A 9,804-nucleotide genomic window follows, 5' to 3' on the forward strand; every position below is an offset into this window, starting at 1 on the left:
TAACAAGAAACTTCAGGAAATCTACCTACAACACCAAAGACATAGAATGTTTAGCCAAGGGCTTGAATCCCACAGCAATATCCCGCTGAGTCCAGATGAAGACCCAGAGCTCATGACAGTGCCTCCCACAAGTCCAGCTGGAGGTCTAGAGCCCACAAGAAGGACCTGCACCAGTCTCTTTTATGGATCTGTGCTGGGAAGGCCCAAAGGTCAGCGGTGGAAGCCAGAAAGTCCATGCCAGCAGGGTGAAGGAGCTGTGCTGGTAGATTGAGGGTTCTACACTGGAGCTGAGAAGTCACGCTCAAAACAAAGAGCAGGGCTGTCCTGAAAAGCACCACAGCCATCCTCAGCAACATGGAGGCCTCAAGCTCCTCCAACAATAAGCACAGTCGAGTGACACTGACCTTGACCTCACTGTGAAGCCCAGGCTGGCTTCCTGCCTCAGCCTCCCATTGCTGGGATTATAGGCATGCACCACCATGCCTAGCTTAAGTATGGCTATCTGAATGACATTATTATAACTTGGCATTATCATTGAGGAAAAACTGGGTCCCCAAGCTTTAAGAACTGATTTACATTTTCATAATGTCATTGGTAAATGTTTTCTTTCAGTGGGCACATTTAGGTGATTTGTACAAAGATACCGTGAAGTATCTGTGAAAATAACAAACTGGCATTATTTATTAGACTAAACCTAAGTTTAAGAGTTTTATATATTACCCCTTCCTCAACCCAAGAGACAAGTACAGTATAACTCCATTTTATAGATGAGGAGACTGATGTTCAAAGACAGAACAGACACAACAGCTGATGAATTTGAATCCTAGAGGCCTAACAAACTGTATTGGTCAGCTTTCCTGTTCTTGGCTCAAAATATCCAACACCTGGGCCAGGCATGGTGGTGCACACCTGTAATCCCAGCACTCAGGAGTCTGAGGCAGGAGGTTCATTGCAAATTTGAGGCCAGCTTGGACTACAAAGTGAGCTCAAGTCTACCCTGAACTGCATAGTGAGACCCTGTCTCAAAAAGACAAAAAAATAAAAAAAATCCACCCCCTGCAATTAAAGAGAAGTGGTTTATTTTGGCTCACAGTTTCAGAGTTTAAGTCTATGTTTGCCAGAAACAATAGCAGAGGAGCATGTTGGGAGCAAAGCTGCTTAGTTCCGTGAGGAAGGAGGGCTCAGGAGAGGAGGCCCAGGGAGAGACAGGTCCTCCAGGGTCTTCCCCATTGTTGTAACCTGCTAACCAGTTCCTTGGCTGCCTTGCTGTTCTGTAAAGCTCCAACCCCCCCCCCAAATGCTCCATAAAAGATGATAAAACTTATTCGTCCTGATGGAGACATCTGTTCCAAGAAACGACCCACCACAAAAAAACAGAACCTTGTACTTATGTTAAAAACATGTTATGTATGTGAAAAGTCCCCAGGTCAAGCTGTACCCAAAACTATGCTTGAGAGCTTTCCAAAGGACACCCACCGGCATAAACAACCCCCTTCTCTTTGAGGTCCTTCGTTCGGGGTGCTCAGTCTAGCAACTGCCTGACTGACACCTCTGGGTACCAGCTAAAATAAAGTGCTTCTTTTTCTATTTTTCTGTCTTGCTTTTGGGAGTTGCTGACAGGGAATTAGAGATGGGGTCCACTTTTGGAGTCTGGGGGGTCCCACACCCATGAGTGTCTGCTGGTGAGCACAGCACACAGTAACCCAGCCACTCCTCTGCGGGGCTCTTAATCAGTCAAACTGATCATTAAGCTTAATCCCCGAAGCTTCTTTTTTTGCTATACTGGGGATAGAACCCAGAGCTCTACTGAGCTCATTCCAGGCCTGTTTATTTATTTATCTTTAAGACAGGAGTTTATTAAATTGCCTAGGCTGACCTGGAACTTTCAATCCTCTTGCTTCAGCCTCCCAATTAGCTGGGATTATAGGCATGTACCACCATGTCCAGAGTGAAGCATAGTCTCTTACTCAGCCAGAAAGAAGCCATCCTATAGAGTTGAATGACTTACTTTTCTCTCCTTGCTGAGACAAAATTCCCAATACCCAAAATTAAAGGCGGAAAGGTTTATTTAGTTCAGTTCGTGGAGGTTTCAGTCCATAATTGGCTGGCTCCAAGGTAGGGTAGCACATGGCAGAGGGGCAACCGTACAGGGCAACAGAGGATTGCAAAAGCAACAAGAAAGGGAGACAAGATTCTTCCTATTCCTTACATTGTATGCAAGCTGCCTGCTCTAGGTTCTCAAATCCTTAATCCCAGCCAGAACTGTGCCAAACCAATCAGTGGACTGATTTAGTAATTACACACCCTTAACCCCAGCATCTCACACTATAGATTCGGCCACCTCTGAAAAAGCTCTATGACTGCATGAGGCTTTGAGAGGACAGCTAGATGCTAACCATGACATTTTTTTGTTTTGTTTTTCCTCAAGTGGTAGGGATCAAACTCATAGCCTCACATGGAGCAGGCATGTGCTGTACCACTGACATATATCCAATCCATGTTCCAAGCATTTCCTTTTAATTGACTTTTTAAAAGAGGAAAATGTTCAGTGTAATTTTTTATATTTATTTCATGTAAAAATGTAGGCTTTTCTTCCTTCCTCTGCATGTTTTTTGTACTGCAACTCATGAGAGGCATATTCATAATTCCTAAGTGAATAGTGCATATCACACCTTCATATTGAGGTTACAGGTCCAGAGGTTAAATGTCAGAAGGAAATGATAGTGGTACCTTCACACCATCTGAGAAGGTCGGACAAGAAACAGTAATGTGTAAAGAAACTAGGGGACATCAGGAAACCAGTTCGCCCTTCCCATGAGCCAACTGGGACATGGGTTGAGTGTCAAGGCGCCCCCCCCCCCATTAAGCAGCTGGCTGGTTTGGAGGACAGGCTGAGTTGATAGCAACTAAAGCATAAGAACAACTTAATGCTTGTATTGTTTGATTGACTTTGCAGGCCTAAGCGCGGTGGTCTGAGCATCTACGAGAGGGATAACAGTATGTAATATAGAAAATATAGCAAAAGGATTTCCTTTTGTCTTGTTTTTAAAGTCCAACATTGTTCTCACTGTTTTGTTTGGTTCCAGTTTATTGTTTTTATTTAATGTCCTGTTTTAGTTGTTTTTGTTCTGTTTTATTTGATTTTACTATGTCTGATGGAATGGACAACTGTTGTAAAGATACCAAGATACACTGTGGTAGCCATTGTTGATTTCCTATGATCCTGCTTTGAAATTCCATACCACTTTAACTGCTTTGTTTTGGTTGGCTTTACTCTGAGTTATTTTGTTCAGTTTTGTTCTCTTTAAAATAAAAAAAAAACTAGCACATACAGGCTGTTCAATAAAATATATTTCTTAGGTTCTATATATGAAGATAATTGTCATTAGGAGAAAAAAGTAGGGAAAAAAGGACTAAAACAACTATTACTTAAGCTGGGTGTGGTGGTGTCAACTACTCTAGACTGAGGAGGGAGGATCACTTAAATTTAGGAATAGGAGGCCAATCTGGATTAAATAGTGGTCTCCATGTTAGAAAAAAAATGTGCCCAGTTACACAATTTCAGTATCTAGTATCAAGGGAAAAATACTGTCTGTTTTGAAAAGACAGAACAACTAAAAATGAATTGAAATTAACAGAAAGCAAATTGTAGTCTAAGGGGCAGGAAACTTTCAGAGTCAGGTTGTAAACTGGCTTTCCTGAAAGCTAGCTGGGACTTTATAAGATGCTCTGGATTCTGGGCTTATCTTGCCATCTCCAAGATAACTTCCAGCTAATTGTGACTATGTCCTCTGCACTCACCACCAGCTAGTGCACATCTGCTGCTCCCCTCCAGTACTGCGTCTCTCCATGGCGGTGCCAGCTGTCACTCTTGTCTTCAGGTTTGAACCACTCCGCTTGTGCAGTGAGTCCCAACTCAGGGAGAAGACGCCATCAGCTAATTCCTTCTTCATTCGAGTTTCTCTTCAGTCTCTCTGTGGACTTCAGTTCACACTTCAGATGCTTACTGCGTCCAGTGGACCCACTCCCCTTCATCTTGTCTTTCTTACGATGCTATAGTTTAGTGTCTGGACGGGGACTCTCAAAGAGGCTGTTTATCTCCTGCTTACTGCTCTGCCATCTTGGTGTCCTCTAGTTGTGTTGTCCAGGATAGCTTGGAATTTGCAGCTGTCCTCCTACCTCAGCCTTCTAAGTGCTAAGGTAATCCCACCCTTCCCATTTTGCACAAAGAATTGAATTAAACAAGCAAAAATCAGTTGCAAAGTTATTTGAAAAAATAAAAGTGAAGCTGAATAAGGTGCCACAGACCTGTGATCCCAGCACTCAGGAGTCTGAGGCAAAGGGGTTACTGTGAGTTTGAGGACAACCTGGGCTACATAGTGAGTTGAAGGCCAGCCTGAACTGCATGGTGAAACCCTGTCTCAAAAAGACAAAAAAAAAAGAATGAAGGGTAAAACAAAAACAAGAAGAATGAAGGATAAACTGACTGCAGAGCAAGCTTGGGCCAAGTAAAAGAGGAAAAAGCAGGATAAAAGTACACTCCGGAGAATCCAGGGTGAGCTAGTATGAGGCAAACCACAATAAAAAGCTCTTCTTGGCATCCAGGTCCTTTTATATTGTCCAGATCGTGAGGAAACCGGGAAACCTGGACCCACATACCAGCCCTGAGAGGCAGTGCTGGGATCCCACACCCCAGGTTGGTATCAGGTCTAGGGTATCAGATTGAAAACCTGCTTGATTAGGCGATAAAAATTTTTTTTCACTCTGTGGGTTGTGTCTTCATTCTGTTAATGATTTCTTTTGCTGTGCAAAAACTTTCTTAATGAGATTGCAGTTGTTGATTCTTTGTAATATTTTCTGTATGATTAGGATTTTGTTCATAATCTTGGACTACACCTATGTCTTCAAGAATTTTACCTATTCTCTCTTCCAGGAGATTTCATGCTTCTTTAGATCTTTGATCCATTTCAATTTTAGTTCAGTGCATGGTGAGAGCTATGGGTCAGGTTTAATATTTGGCATGTAGAAAGCCGGTTTTCCCAACACCATTTATTAAGGAGGCTATCTTTCTTCCAGTGAGAATGTTTGACTCCTTTGTCAAAGATAGGGTGGCTGAATATTGGAGTTTTTGCCACACTTCTGTTCTATTGGTCTCCTCCTTTGGTCTGCTATTTTTTGCTAGTACTTTTTTTTTGTTTTGTTTTGGTTAAATTATGATGGCCTTGCAGTATAAATTCAAGTTGGGGATTGTGATGCCCCTGCCTTGCCTTTGTTGCTAAGAATTGCTTTAGTTATTCTAGGTCTCTTCTGACTTCAAATGAATTTTACAGCTGTTTTATCTAGTTCTATGAGGGTGTGCTGTCAGTATTTTAATTGGTATTACATTAAATCTATATAACAGTTTTGGAAGTATGGCCATTTTTACTATTTTGATATGCCTCTTCAAGAACAAGGATATCTGGAATTTATAAAGAAATTTTTTAAAAAATTAGATTCCCCCAAATTTAAAGACCCAGTCCAAAAATGGACATCTGAAATGAACAGACACATCTCAGATGAAGAATTGCAAGCAGCAAATAAATATACACATTACTGGGCATTTGAAATGCAAATTAAAACACCACTGAGATTCCATCTCACTCTAGAAAGAGTGGATTTTATTAAAAAAAAAAAATCAACCAGTAACAAATGTTGGCAGGGCTGTGGAGACAAAGGAACTCTTCTCCACTGTTGGTGGGAGTGTAAACTGGTACAACCAATATGGAAACCACTATGAAAATTCCTCAAAAAAACTGAAACTTGAGGTTCTATCTAACCCAGCTATTCTTTCTGGTATCTTCCTAAAAGAGTTAAAAGCATCATATCACACTAATATATGCACACCCATGTTTATAGCAGCATATTTTGTAACAGGTAAATCTTGGAAACAGGGCAGATGCCTATCACTGGATAAATGGATAAAGAAAATACGGTTTTTATATACAACAGAATACTACCCTGCCATAAAGGATAAACTTGTGAATTTTTTAGGTAAATGAATGCACCTTATGGACCATATGTTTAGGTGAAATAAATCCAGCATGCCTTTAAATATTTCAGTGTTTCTCTTGTATGAGAAACTGAAAGTGCAAATAAGGACCAAAGTGGGTGATGTTGGGAAGTGTGTAGAAAATGTTCAAATGGGAAGGGGAACAAGGCGGGCTAAGGAAGGAAGGGAAAAGGAAAAAAGAGAACGGAAGGAAAAATAGAAACAAAGCTTTTGTAAAAAAGAGGGAGAAAGAGCTGAAGGGAGGAGAAAGGAATGGGGGAAATGAAAAATAAACATTTTATATGGGTATAAATTCCTATAGTGGATGTGATCATTATGTATAGCAAAAAATGTACAAATAAAATTCATTTTTTAAAAACCTGCCTGAATTTTCCTGAGAAGTCTGTGTGCAGGGCTTTGGGATATATTCTGTGAATATGTTCCAGGATCTTGTAATTAACAGATGACAACCACTTCCCCAGCCATTTTTGCCATGCCCTAATCTCCTATCTCATAAAAAAACTTTAAAAATAACATTCATATTCCTACTCTAAGTCTAAATATGCGATTTTCTATTGGGGACCTAGCCAAGATCCTCAACTACCTCTATGAGGGGTACAGTGAAGGAAAAAATAAGAAACAGAGACAAATGTAATGCATGAGAGGTTACTGGGAAGTCAGTGCCTCAGGATGGGCAAAGACCCAGATCCTCCAAACTAGCCACTTGTACTGGGTATGTACAATGCATTAGGTGTGTAGGAGGGGCTAGCAGAAGATTCTAGATCTGCAGAAGATTCGGAGGCCGGTGGTACTGCCAGCAGTGAATAATCATGAAATGACTCTAGAAGGTGGAAATGATATGTGCCAAGAAGGTGCTTGCTCTGGAGGATTGGCTTTTTTTTTTCATTTTAGTAGTCTTAATTTAACATTAGCAGGTGGGAGAGTATGGCCCATCCCAAGAGTCTCAAAAGGGTGATACCACAATCCCAAACCTCCATTTATCCCTTAAAGAAGTATGAAAAATTAGCCACTGTGAATTTGTGGTCCCCCAATAGTTTTCCATAACAATTTATTTTCTAAATTATTTTGCAACATTTAAAATATAGAAAATAAAAAGGAAAAAAGTTTAGAGAATAAAATAGCAGACATCCATACTGCTCACTTTAAGAAATGAAGTACATCTGGGTGTGGTGGTGCACAGAGAGGCTGAAACAGGAGGATTGCTGCAAGTTTGAGGCCAAACTGGGATACAAATTGAGTTGAAGGCCAGCCTGAAGTACATAGTGAAACCCTCTTTCAAAACTACAAAAAAGAAAACCAGGGACTGGGGATTTAGCTCAGCAGCATAAGCGCCTGCCTTGCAAGCAGGCAGTCATGAGTTCAATCCCTGCTACCGATAAAAACGAAAAAGACAAAAAAAAGAAAAACAAAACATGAAAAGGGGCCAGGGATATAGTTCAGAGGCACGGCACCTGAAATCTTAACATTGTTTTAATTTGCATTTCTTTAATGGCCAGAGATACTCAATATTGTTTCATATATCAGCCATTTATAGTATACTTCTTCCTCTGTGAAATGTGTTTATTTCACTTACCAATTTCTTGACTTTTATTTTGGGTGATCTAATTTTTTTATTCTTAATATAGCCTAAATGTTAGTTGTCTGTCTGAGGAGTAGCTGGCAAAATTCTTTTTCCCCGGTCTGTAGGTTGTCCATCCACTCTACTAATTGATTGCCTTGCTATACAGCTATTTTCAATCTGATGTAATCTCACTTGTTGATTGTTGCTGTTACTTCTTGGGCAACTGCAGTTCTGTTTAGAAAATCCTTTCTTATTCCTGTGGTGTTTCGGCTTATATCTAGATGTCCTCTCAAAGCCTCGTGTTCATAGGTGCCACTTTGGGGATGTGCCTAGATCATAACTCTGATGCTGGACTAGGGTGTGTGACCCTGGGATTAAGGGCACGTGGTGACTAAGGTGGTTTAGCATAATTCTGGGTATGGATAATGGGAAGTCCCACCTTGGGTGTCAGTAGCACTACCCAAAACTCATGATACCTGGGTGAGATAAAAGGGAGAGGAAGGCTTGCTGCTTGCTGCTGCCTTCTACCTGCCACACCATGAACCATTTCTCCTCCATGTTTGCCTACCTGTCGTCCTACCTGTTTTGGAGCCAGCTGCCTGTGGACTGAAAGCTCTACCAACTGTAAGACAAAATAAACCTTTTCTCCTTTAACTTTGAGTGTCAAGTATTTTGTCTCAGCAAAGAGAAAGTATCTAAGACATTGGGCTCCAAGTGTTTTACCAATTGTATCTTCCAGTGAGTTCAATGTTTCTGTTTTAATGTCTAGATCATTGATCCATTTTGATTTTAATTTAGTACACAATGAAATTATTGGGCCCAGTTTCAGTCTTCTGCAAACGATTATCTGGTCTTCCCAGCATCACTTGTTTTCCTCAAATGTATGCTTTTGGCCCTTCTGTCAAAGGTCAAATAACTGAACAAGTCTGGAGATGTTTCTGTATCCTCTGTTCTGTTCTTTTATCCACATATCTATTCTTGTTCCAGTACCATGATTTTTATCACTATTGCTTTGTAATATAGCTTGAAGTCAGGAATGGTAAAGCATTCTCCCTAAAATCAAGAACAAGACTAGGATGCCCACTTTCATCACTTCTGTTCAACATACTACTTGAAAATTCGGGGGTACAACAACTATTTCTAAGATGACAATATGTAACTAACTAGTGATTTCCTACTGTTTATTTTTTCTGAAATTCTGTATAACTTGTACCCTTTTTCTGTTTTCTTCTTCTTTTTTATCCTTAAATAAAATTAAAAAAGAAAGAAAAAGAAAATTAGGGGACAACACACTTTCTGGGCCTCCTCTGTCTCTTAGAAGATTTTCTCTTTCAATAAATTCTTCCTACTCTTAACTGCCATTGTTCCTAGAATTTATTCCTCACTTTTAGAGAACATAAACTCAATGTTTCAAACATCTAGCAGGTTGGGAGTTTCTTTCACCTGTATCATTTCACCTGTATTTCTGTCCAACTGAGATAGTTGGACAGAGAAGTGGAAAACTCAAGGTCAGAATCTCTTATTCTTTTGTAATGTATCTTTAAGCAGTGGAAGATGTTCAGCTCTTACATGTTGAAAAAGAGCTGTTTGACATTTTTCTGTGCTTCACTTTATCAATATTACCTAAGCAACTATACTTGAAATCTTATTAGTTAATTATAGTTTTGTCCCTCCTTGAGCCTACCTCACCTTGTGACTTTGCTCAATAAAATACCCTTAAGGAGCCAGGTCAGCTGGCACTCACTTTCTGGACCCTCTTCTGTTCCCCTTAGATAAGATTTTCTTTCAATAAATTCATCCTATTCTTCTTTTGTTGTTGTTATTTTGTGACACACTTTCACTATCTAGTTCAGGCTGGTGTTCAGCTGTAGCCCAGGCTGGCCTTGAACTCTCAGTGATCCTCCTGTCTCAGCCTCCTGAGTATTGGGGATTACAGATGTGTGCCACCATGCCCAGCCTCTTCCTACTTTTGTGAAGAAAGAAAGAAAGAAAGAAAGAAAGAAAGAAAGAAAGAAAGAAGAAAAGAAAGAACAGAAGATAAGGATGGAGAGAAAAAAAATTCGCTGAGGGAGAGGACATAAAAAATAAAGAAAAAAACCATGGTGTGGTGGCATATATCAGTAATATACCTGTAATACACCTGTAATCCCAGAACTCTGTAGGCTGACACAGGAGGATTCCTGTGAGTTAGATG

The sequence above is a fragment of the Cavia porcellus genome, unplaced genomic scaffold, assembly GCF_034190915.1.
Source record: "Cavia porcellus strain 051 isolate PalLab524CR breed Dunkin Hartley unplaced genomic scaffold, mCavPor4.1 scaffold_29, whole genome shotgun sequence".
NCBI lineage: Eukaryota > Metazoa > Chordata > Mammalia > Rodentia > Caviidae > Cavia > Cavia porcellus.